The sequence below is a fragment of the Aegilops tauschii genome, chromosome 4 (genome assembly GCF_002575655.3).
Source record: "Aegilops tauschii subsp. strangulata cultivar AL8/78 chromosome 4, Aet v6.0, whole genome shotgun sequence".
Lineage (NCBI taxonomy): Eukaryota > Viridiplantae > Streptophyta > Magnoliopsida > Poales > Poaceae > Aegilops > Aegilops tauschii.
This window is the reverse complement of record NC_053038.3, coordinates 503,300,806-503,312,383: the sequence shown is the minus strand read 5'-3', so window position 1 is coordinate 503,312,383 and position 11,578 is coordinate 503,300,806. Positions and strand designations below refer to the sequence as shown.

At 41.4% G+C, this 11,578-nt stretch overlaps 1 long non-coding RNA gene across 1 annotated transcript; it reads right to left on the bottom strand.

The window, feature by feature from the left end:
- Positions 1 to 7,398: 7,398 nt before the first annotated feature.
- On the bottom strand, positions 7,399 to 9,015 carry LOC109739396 (uncharacterized). Its single transcript, XR_002227047.4, has 3 exons — positions 8,500 to 9,015; positions 7,999 to 8,073; positions 7,399 to 7,911 (listed from the first exon to the last, which is right to left on the bottom strand). It is a non-coding gene; the product is annotated as an uncharacterized lncRNA (long non-coding RNA).
- Between the last annotated feature and the right edge of the window lie 2,563 nt (positions 9,016 to 11,578).

Genomic DNA, 11,578 nt, shown 5'->3' with positions numbered 1-11,578 from the left:
GATGACTGACCGTGAGCTACTCCTCAGTCTTCACCAGAAGGTTGATCGCAATCACAAATGGGTCAAGCGTCAGTTTGGTTCAATTCTTCACAACATGACTGCTACCCACAATGCAGTGAAGAAAAACCACTACTACCTTCATGAAACCCTCAACCGGACCTGGGCTGTTCTGTCGCACATATATGGTGAAGAAGATCTAAAGAAAATGGGTCTCAAGGAAGATCTTGACTGGGCTACACCTCCTCCGAAGAAGTACAAGAAGGTCAAGGTTCCTTCCTTGGTGGCCAGCTCCTATTCTTCATCATGTGACACTGATGAACATGAAGACTTGGACGACACTGAGGCAGGCCCTACATCAACAAACGACCCCAACGACACTGGCGCTCCTTCATCACCTTGATATTCTTCAGGGGCGTTAGTCCTCATTTTCGACCCTTTTGGTCATTTGATGACAAAAGGGGAGAAATTTGAGTTAGTCTTCAAGCGGGTCTATCTTATATGAGCGTTTTTTTTTTCTAAAGTTACAACTCTCGTTCTTCTGATGACTTTGCTGGATCGAGTTGTAAAGTTAAACTCTATGATGGCCTGATACTTTTGTTGTTTTCTTCTGCATGCTTATTCCTCGTTAATGTTATTGCACGCATGCTGAATTACATCAGTCACCATATTTCATCGTGCATTTCAAATTATTCATATATTATGTCAAATGCGTGTATGAATTACAAGATATAGGGGGAGATCTCCATGATTTTACTCTTCAAGTGTGCATTGCTTCAAAAGCAAATTCCTCACTATGCACATCTTCAGGGGGAGTTCTTCTATATCTTGCAATCGAATTCCTCAATATCAGTATTTACACTTCATATGTTTATCCCCGTTGAAAACTTAACCTATATTGTCATCAATCACCAAAAAGAGGGAGATTGTAAGTGCATCTAGTGCCCATTAGTGATTTTGGTGTATTGAAGACTTATAGGTTAAGGGACTACTGTGTTTATGAGTGTACACATGCCTATAAGTCTATGAGGAGTTTGATATTTACAGAGAAAGTCGACCCCTAAAAATGAAGTTCTTCGACTGAAGACTTTGGATTTCTGAAGACTTTGAAAGTGAAGAAATTGGTGTGACCTTGAAGACTTGGTATTCATTTGAGGAACATGAAGCGTGAAGACTTTTGCTTTCGTAGTTTCATTTTCTCTTTCTTGAGTCATAGGAAACACCATACTGTTAAAGGGGGTCGAGGAAATACTAAGGAAAAAAATTCCATGTGATGCTCAACTCAAAATCCTACACCTACCAATCCCTTCGAGTGAAGCCATTGGAAATCTCATACAGTCCAGTCATATTCTTCAGTGACAGAGACGAAGTTCTTCTGGTCTCTGAGGAATTTGTTCTGACTGAGGAGTTAGGAATTCGCCAGTGCGGATTGCCTACACAGTGAGGAACATGATAGCCCTGAGGAATTTGATACTCAAATTTCCGACCGTTGTTGTGCTATGCGCCAGCTGTCCCAAAATATCTACCCACCTAACGGTCATATCATTGAAGGGCATTTATGTCTTATCATGACGGGCTGCTCCCTAGGCTATAAATAGCCGCCCCCTACAACCACTAGCTGGTTGGCTGCTCCGAGAGAAACTGACACTTGTCAATTGAGAGCATCCCATCCTCCGAGGACTTTGAGCGAAAATCATCAAGTGAGGAAAACCCAAACCCAAACACCTACAAACCCCAAGTGATTGAGCATCACTGAAGAGATTGATCCTGCGTGGATCCGACGCTTGTTACCTTTGAAGACTGTGCTTCTTTCAGACGGTTAGGCGTCATGGTCTAGAGCATCCAAGAGGAAATTGTGGATCGCCGAGTGACCGAGTTTGTGAGGGTTTGGAAGTCACCTGAAGACTTACCACGAGTGATTGGGCGAGGTCTGTGTGACCTTAGCTCAAGGAGAATACGGTGAGGACTGTGTGTCCGGGACTGTGTGTCCTCAGGTTTAAATACCTAGCCGCTCCAACCAGACGTACAACTGAGACAGCAGTTGGAACTGGTCTACCAAATCATTGTCTTCACCAAGCTTACTGGTTCTATTTCCTCAACTCTTTCATTTCCTCATTACTGTGTTGTATGCTTGTTCATATCTGTGTTTGAAGACTTTGACTGAAGACTTTCTCAATTTCCTCGGTTTAATTTCTTCAGTCTGTTTGTCTTCATCCTGTGTTATCCTGTGTTTACGCTTTCTGTACTCTGTGCTTGTCTTCATTTCATCATGATGACTATGCTTGTGTTCTGCTATGCATACTTTTGAGTACTTATTCCGCTGCTAGTAGTTCTTCACTAAGGAATTTCCTCACCCACAAATTTCTCAGTGAAGAATTCATAAAAATCGCCTATTCACCCCCCTCTAGTCGATATAACGCACTTTCAAGGCAATAATAAAGTTATTATTTATTTCCTTATATCATGATAAATGTTTATTATTCATGCTAGAATTGTATTAACCGGAAACTTGGTACATGTGTGAATACGTAGACAAACGTAGTGTCATTAGTATGCCTCTACTTGACTAGCTCTTTAATCGAGGATGGTTGAGTTTCCTAGCCATGGACATGAGTTGTCATTTGATTAATGGGATCACATCATTAGGAGAATGATGTGATTGACTTGACCCATTCCGTTAGTTTAGCACTTGATCGTTTAGTATGTTGCTATTGCTTTCTTCATGACTTATACATGTTCCTATGACTATGAGATTATGCAACTCCCGTTTACTGGAGGAACACTTTGTGTGCTACCAAACGTCACAACGTAACTAGGTGATTATAAAGGTCCTCTACAGGAGTCTCCAAAGATACTTGTTGGGTTGGCGTACTTCGAGATTAGGATTTGTCACTCCGATTGTCGGAGAGGTATCTCTGGGCCCACTCGGTAATGCACATCACTATAAGACTTGCAAGCATTGTAACTAATGAGTTAGTTGTGGGATGATGTATTACGGAACGAGTAAAGAGACTTGCCGGTAACGAGATTGAACTAGGTATTGAGATACCAACGATCGAATCTCGGGCAAGTGACATACCGATGACAAAGGGAACAACATATGTTGTTATGCGGTTTGACCGATAAAGATCTTCATAGAATATGTGGGAACCAATATGAGCATCCAGGTTCCGCTATTGGTTATTGACCGGAGACGTGTCTCGGTCATGTCTACATAGTTCTCAAACCCGTAGGGTCCGCACGCTTAAAGTTCGATGATGGTTATATTATGAGTTTATGTGTTTTGATGTACCGAAGGTAGTTCGGAGTCCCAGATGAGATCAGGGACATGACGAGGAGTCTCGAAATGGTCGAGACGTAAAGATCGATATATTGGACGACTATATTCGGACATCGAAAAGGTTCCGAGTGGTTCGGGTATTTTTTGGAGTACCCGGGAGTTACGGGAATACAGGGGAAGAAGTATATGGGCCTTATTGGGCTTTAGGGGAGAGAGAGAGAGAGAGGCAGGCCGCGCGCCCCCCAATGACTAGTCCGAATTGGACTAGGGGGAGGGGCGGTGCCCCCTCCTTCCTTCTCTTCCCTCTTCCCCTTCCTTGTCTCCTACTCCTACTACTTGGAAGGGGAGGAATCCTACTCCCGGTGGGAGTAGGACTCCTCCAGGGCGCGTCATAGGGGCCAGCCCTCTCCCCTTCCTCCACTCCTTTATATACGTGGCCAGGGGCACCCCATAGATACACAAGTTGATCAGTTGATCTCTCCCAACCGTGTGCGGTGCCCCCCTCCACCATAATCCACCTCGATCATATCGTAGTGGTGCTTAGGCGAAGCCCTGCGTCGGTAGCATCATCATCACCGTCACCACGCCGTCGTGCTGACGGAACTCTCCCTCGAATCTCTGCTGGATCGGAGTTCGTGGGACGTCATCGAGCTGAACGTGTGCTGAACTCGGAGGTGCCATGCGTTCGGTACTTGGATCGGTCGGATCGTGAAGACGTACGACTACATCAACCGCGTTGTGCTAACGCTTCCGCTTTCGGTCTACGAGGGTACGTTGACACACTCTCCCCTCTCGTTGCTATGCATCACCATGATCCTGTGTGTGCGTAGGAATTTTTTTGAAATTACTACGTTCCCCAACACTGCGTTGCGCTGCGGGCGTTGGAGAAGTGGCAGAGGAGGACGACGATGAAGAAGGGACCCTTCTGGGTGGCCCCACGCCAGCCCATGGATAACAACAGCAGCCGTGTCAGGCTCATCTGCACTCCAGCTGAAGAAAAAATGAAAATAAATACTATATATTTTTTAAAAAAAACTTTTTGCGTGGTAGATGATTTAGTACGCGAGGTCCGCTCCAAATTTCAGAACATTTGAACATTTAAGTAGCTCTCGTAAAAAAACAATGTTTTAAATAGCGGCGGACCTTCAAATCAGCTATATCAGGCTATTTGTGAAGGCGGCCATCTATAGCTGGCAATTTAAAAGTATGCAAAAAGATGACAAATTTGGGCTTCAGTAAAAAAGTTTACTCTTCTAATCCAATTTGTGCTACTCATATGTCCAAATGGTTTGAAATTTGGAGAGCACCCCACGCACCAAATTATCTACCATGCAAAAAAAACTTTTTATGAAATTTTTCTTGACCGGATGCAGATGAGTCTAGGCTCAGAAATGAATATTCGCATACTCTTTCTTTAAAGGTTTAGTCTTCGAAACTTAGAATCTTGTTGCTTATGGGTACTGAAATTTACGATTTTTTTGGTCGAGGGTTCTGAAATTTACGATTTTGTCAATCGCACGCACCAAGTGACAATGTTGAAAAAGAGAACAAGCTTGAAAAAAATATTGAAAAATTAAAGCTTACATTTTTTCCGGTCGCATGTTCTAAAATGTAATATTTTGTCGGTCACTCATACCAAGTTTCAGAAGTTGAAACTTAATGAAATTTGAAAAAACTCATCAAAACAAATTCAAAATTGTTCATTTGAAAGTTCTCCTCGCCAAAAACACGAATATGCAAATGAAATTTAATTTAGCCTTTTGCGATCTTCTTAAAAAACGTGCTTTCTCGTTCCTAAAAAATAAAGAACATGATTTCTCGTTGGTCCTAGTGTGACTGCTTTTGCCAATACAAATACTACTTTTGTGATCTAAACCATCTTATATTAGTTTACAGAGAGAATGATGGAAAATGTTGCATGAAAATTTTAAAAATTCCTACGAAACACCCAAGATCTAATCTATGAGATGCATAATAATGAGTGGGGAGTAAGTCTACATGCCCTTGTAGACTGAAAGCGTTAGCGTATGTAACACGGTTGATGTAATCATACTCTTCACGATCCAATCCGATCTAGTGTCCAACGGATGGCACCTCCGAGTTTAGCACGCGTTCATCTCAATGGCGTCCTCTCCTCCTTGATTCAGCAAGAGAGGGAGAGGAGGTAGATGAGATTGGGACCAGCCCAATGACAAGATGGTGGTGGGGGCAACGGAATTCCGGCAGGGCTTCGCCAAACACATACCGGAGAAACGTGGGAAGAGTTGGGAGAGGCAATTGGAAAGGGTCAAGGGGTGGTTGCCCCCATGCGCCTCCCCCTCTTTATATAGGCTAGGGGCAGGGGAGGGCGTCCAAAACCCTCCTAGGGCCGGCCACAAGGGAAAAATCCTTTTAAACTTGGAGATAACATCTTATCTCTATATTTAACCCTTTAAATTTAGAGATAAGACCTTATCTCTAGATTTAAACAACATGTGCCTTTGGGGAATGGTGCGGCCAGGCAATGTCGGCTATAGCCCCACCCCTCGGTCCATGTGGGCCCTTCCGAGTCGTTGGGCCCCACGGTGGAACCCTCGGAACCTTCTAGAACCTTCCCCGTACTCTATCAAAAATTCTCGTACTTTTCCGGAACCCTGAATAGGACTTCTCATATACTCCCTCTGTCCCAAAATAAGTGCCTTAACTTTGTAGTAGCTATAATACAAAGTTGTACTAAAGCTGAGACACTTATTTTGGGACGGAGGGTGTGTAAATATTTACCTCTGGACCGTTTGGAAGCTCCTCATTATGTCTCGGATCCCATTCGGGATTCTGAACTACTTTCGGACTTTCCACTATTAATATCTCAACATTATCTAGCGTTGCCGAACGTTAAGTGTGCGACCCTACATGTTCGACAATCATGTAGACATGACTGAGACACCTCCCCGGTCAATAACCAATAGCGGAACCTGGATGCCCATATTTATTTCTACATTTTCCACAAAGATCTTTATCGGTTGAACCACAATGTCGGGGATTCAGTTAGTCCCGTATACAATTACCTTTGTCCGGCGATATTTTACTTACCCAACATTCGATCGTCGGTATCTCCATACCTATTTCAACCTCGTTACCGGTGAGTCTCTTTACTTGTGTCATAATAGTTGTATTACCGAGAGGGCTCAGAGATATCTATCCGTCATACGGAGTGATAAATTCCAGTCTCAATCCATGCAAGCCAACGAATACTTTCAAAGATTTGTAGAGTATCTTTATGATCACCCAGTTGCGAAGTGACATTTGAGAGCACACAAAGTATTCCTCAGGTATCCGGGAGTGACATGATCTCATGGTCTAAGGAATAGTTACTTGACATGAAGAAACCTGTAGCAAATAAACTAAGTGATATGATCTGATGCTAAGCTTACGGTTAGGTCTGTCCATCACATCATTCTCCTAGTAATGTGATCCCATTATCAAATGACAACTCATGTCTGTGGTTAGAAAACCTTAACCATCTTTGATCAACGAGCTAGTCTAGTAGAGGCTCACTAGGGACACGGTGTTGTTTATATATCCACACATGTATTTAACTTTCCGATCAATATAATTATAGCATTAATAATAAACATTTATCATGAACAAGGAAATATGATACTAATTAAATTATTATTGCCTCTAGGGCATATTTCCAACAGTCTCCCACTTGCACTAAAGTCAATAATCTAGTTTACATCGTAATGTACCTAACACCCATAGAGTTCTGGCGCTGATCATATTTTGCCCGCGCGGCCCGTGTACTTATCAGCCATACAAAGCCCAGCGTACGTGACATACCCAAACCCTATTTGACGCCCTGATTTTTTTTTAATTTTCAAAAAATATGCACGGGGGATTCAAACTCTTGTTGTGTCTACTTGCTTTCTTTTACGCTCCTTATGTGCACTGAACATTTCTCTAATCTGTTCTGTTATATAAGTAAGCACATAATTGGGAGGACTGACATCCAACTTGGGTAAGCGAAAGAATTAGCAACATAATTTAGGAGATGCCTATCTTTTGTAGCATGGAAGTCAGACAGTCAACAAGTTCTGAGCAGAAAAGGTAAACAACATCCACGAAAAGGTAGACTCGGCTCCTTCACTCATGCTTCTCTGAATTTCTACTTACTAAATCCAGTACATGCTTTTCTGAATTTCGACAACATAAGTTCAGTACATGCTTCTCTGAATGTTGGCCTGCCAATTGGTATTGTATTGCAGACTTTGAGAGTACTGTATGCAGTCCATTTGTGCCAATGGATTACCACATTTTTATGTTACTTTTAGGCCATTTGAATGAAAGGACTATACGAAATCTCTATGACAATCTACGACAAATCATTTTGTGCCAATCAAATTCAGTACATGCTTCTCTAAATATCTGCAATACAATTAAGCAAAAATTGTTCTTATATGTTGTCCTGAAGAAAGCGCTTTTCTGAGACAGCACATCGATAAACACCGCTTATCAAGCAACACCATCAGAGGAGATCAAACTCTTAAAAGGGCTGCAAGCGAATAGAACGTACCTCAGAAATGGGTTGCTTGCTATTATGAAAGCGAGTTGCACTTGGTGTGTACACATCATTCAGTGAATCCAAGCTTGCTTCCCTTCACATATGCAAGAAGATTTCACAAAAGAATTAGCAATCAAGGAATATTTGACAATCACAATTAGACTAAGCAAGGAAGATGTACCTGCACTGTGGCTAAAACACTAGAACCCAACTTCATGTTGTACCTGTCCCATAGCTGTTTCCGTCAGAACTAAACCTGTTGTCAGATATACAACAATGCATCTTGTCAAAAATGAGAACACAGATTAGCTATAGCATCCAGAATTACATGTAAGAATGTTTAGACCAAACAAGACTAATCAAATATGCCTTATTGGTATGGCATTATATAGAGATATTATGTACTCACTGTGAATAAACTACAAATAAGTTCCAGCTTAAGACTGCAATTGTACCGGTGTAAAAGAGCAGTTTGCACAGCCTATAGAATTGCATGAGCAATTGATTACATAAAAACATTCATGATTATTAGATCACACTTATGCACAATATCTAAAGTAGCCAAGGCATGAGCTGGTGGCAGCAGTGGCGCGAGGCGTGGTGCTGTGGCTAGGGCGGCGGCGTTAAGGCGCAGGCAGCGTCGGACAGAGCCGAACCGAGCAGAGGGCGGATGAAGAAATACCAGTCACGGGCGAGGTGGGGAGGGCGTCGACCATCCACTCTGGAGCACGTTGTACTTGGCCACATGGTGAAGCTCGCAACACGCCCAACCCATCGGAGCAAGGCGGACTCGCCGGCGCTCCTCGGCGCTCGCTCCGATTCTGCGTCTTGTCCCGCGGGAGGAGGAAGTAGGCGCTGCAGAACCCTCCAGCGCTCACATCGAGTCCGCGACCGAGGATCTGGTGGAGACGAACTCTGCGCCTCCGCCGACGGAGGTGGATAGGCAAGGGAATCGCGTCCGTCTCAGCAGCGGTGGGGACTAGGGAGGCAGGGGAGCGGCGGTCCCTGCCCAAGCAGCACACAGCAAGGGAGGGGGAGGGGGAGGGTCCCTGCGCCGGCGGCGGGAGGGCGGTGGCGCTGCTTGATGCTTGTACTGTGTCCGTGCGAGAGAGAGAAAGATAGGTAGGAAGATGAGTGTGTCAGTGGTGTGTGTTGCCACGGGGTGTGTGTGTGTCCCCGATGGGTATCAATGTGTCATCTTTTTATGAAGTCAGGCCGTCGGGGCGAGCTTAGGTTGTGAATCAAATAATCAAATAAAGAATCCATTGGCATCTAATTTTAATTTAAAATTATTAAGATTTTTGGGTAGCTTTTATGTTGAATAAAATATGTCTGATGAGTATGAAGCTATAGAAAATATATATTACTACCATGGATCCACGGAAGCGATTTTGGTACATATTTTTGAAGTTCATTAACAGTGAAGCAACAAATAATATCTATGCCATGCGCATAAAGAGGTGGACCTTTATCAGAGAATAAATAGTGTATAGTGCTTAATATTTTGTTTTTAAATTGTTGCTTCAAATTAGGATTGAATTGTAATATTTTGAAAACAAATAATAATATATTTCCATGCTTTGTCAATTTTAAAAATTGTCGTGTGTGTAAATCGTACATTGCACTCACATTGTTATACCGTTAGGCCCATGATACCCTATTTAGGTGAAAAAACTAAATAAAATTCAACTCGATTAAAAATAAATAAATTTCAAAAGACATGTGTTAGAGCATCTATAGCCGGCCTCCTCAAATCCTTCTAAAATGTTCGCGGACGCGCTCGGTCAATGACCTAACCGGACCCCTCATATTATTTCAATATGTCCTGACTGTCCACAGACCCTCATATTGAGACCAAATCTATGGGGCATATGAGGGTTCGCGGACGTGTCGGTCAGTCCGCCACGTAGGACGTGGCCCACCCGAACCACCTTTTCTATCTTTTATTCTTTTTATATTTTTATTTCATCTCCACCCATGCAAGTGACCGCACATACCCCCTCTGTTCCTTTTACTCCGCATATGCGATTTGTTTTATGTCAAACTTCGTAGAGTTTGACCAAATTAATATGTAAATATATCAATATCTATAATATTAAAGTAATACAATATGAAAATTAATCTCACAAGGCATCTAATGATATTGATTTCGTATTGTGAATGTTACTCTTTCCGATCCATATTACTTGTTGTCTTAGAGTTGTTTAGATACATATGTTGTCTTAGAGTTGTCTAGTCAAAGGATGTGTGTAAATCGTACAAGTCTAAGACAAGTAATATGGATTGGAGGGAGTAATATTTTTTTCTATAAAATTGGTCAAATTTTATGAAATTTGACTTCAGACAAATCTTATATGTAGAGTAAAAAGAAATAGAGAGAGTATAAGGAAGACAATAAGTATGGCTGCATGGATGGACAAATAGTGACTCAAAACGGATATGCCTAGATAATGACCCGGTATGTCCACATGCATTTAGGGGCCAGATTTGATAATTCCGGTTATAGATACTCCTATATTATAAGAGACGTGCGTTGCACGTGCACGCTTACTAGTAGGTGAAAACAAGACAAAACTATAGGCGCTGGTTTCATCTAATTTGGATGAACGCTATTTGAAAAATCAGGATCAAGCTGTTTTACGGAAGAAAAATAGCTACGGCTAAACGAATTTGAAGTCTAATGTATAAATACAGAGACTAATTGGTAATCTAATTATTCTACCGTACTAGAAGTAATAAGCTACGGGGGTATAAAAAATATGAAGAAAAATACCTTTATAAGGTACAGAAAAAACAACTTTGGAGAGAGGAGACAATTTTCAGAAGTCCCGCCGGAGAGGAGAAAAAATATTTTTCTTTAATGAATCTAGTCAAATCAAAATATTGATTTAACCCAAATCGGATGATTTTTGAAGACTCGGCTAGGCAATATGGGACTAAACATATACGTACGTAGATGAAAAGAAAACGAAATAGAGAAGACGCTTCGCATGGGCCTAAACGCGTAAGGCGGTTCGGCCGGCCGCGCAGCTGATGTTTTTTTTTAACAAAATTCGGCCTAAGTAAAAGAAATGAAAAGGCTGGCTGGGCCTGGCCCACTTAGGAGAAGAAAAAAATGAGGCGCCTGCTGCCACTATGCTACGCGTATGGGCGATAAATAATTATGGGCTGCAAGTACATTTTTTTAAGTAGAACAGAAGGAAAACCGAATAACGAAAATGAAATAAAATTTTACATAGGCATATTATATATTAAAATTTTCAGAAAACTATTTTCAACAACATGAGAATTTTCCTAGCATCAAATAAAATCCACAAAAATTCAAATAAAGCAAAGAGTGCTACTGTTGCAATAAACCTCATAAAAATCATTTTAAAAATACCAAAATGATTTCAAATTTATTTCTCTCCAATTTTCTATTGTAGGGAATCATTTTACCCTATTTTCCATATATTTTATTTTTGGAGAAAAATAATTTGAATAGAAACCAAATAACTCCAAATTGAAAATAATTTCAAAAGGACTTTGAATTTAATTCTTTTAAAACTCCCAACTCATATTTTATATAATTTGAAGAAGTCATTTTATCTTCTCTCGTGAAAATCATTGAGTTGCATAAAGTTTCAGAATTGGAAATATTTACAAATGAAATTCAAATATTTTCAACACCCCTTTTCATTTAAATAAATGGAAGAAGTCATGTCATCTTCTCTCCAGGGTTTTGTGGTGAAAAGAATTTGAATTCACGGAGATCATAAAAT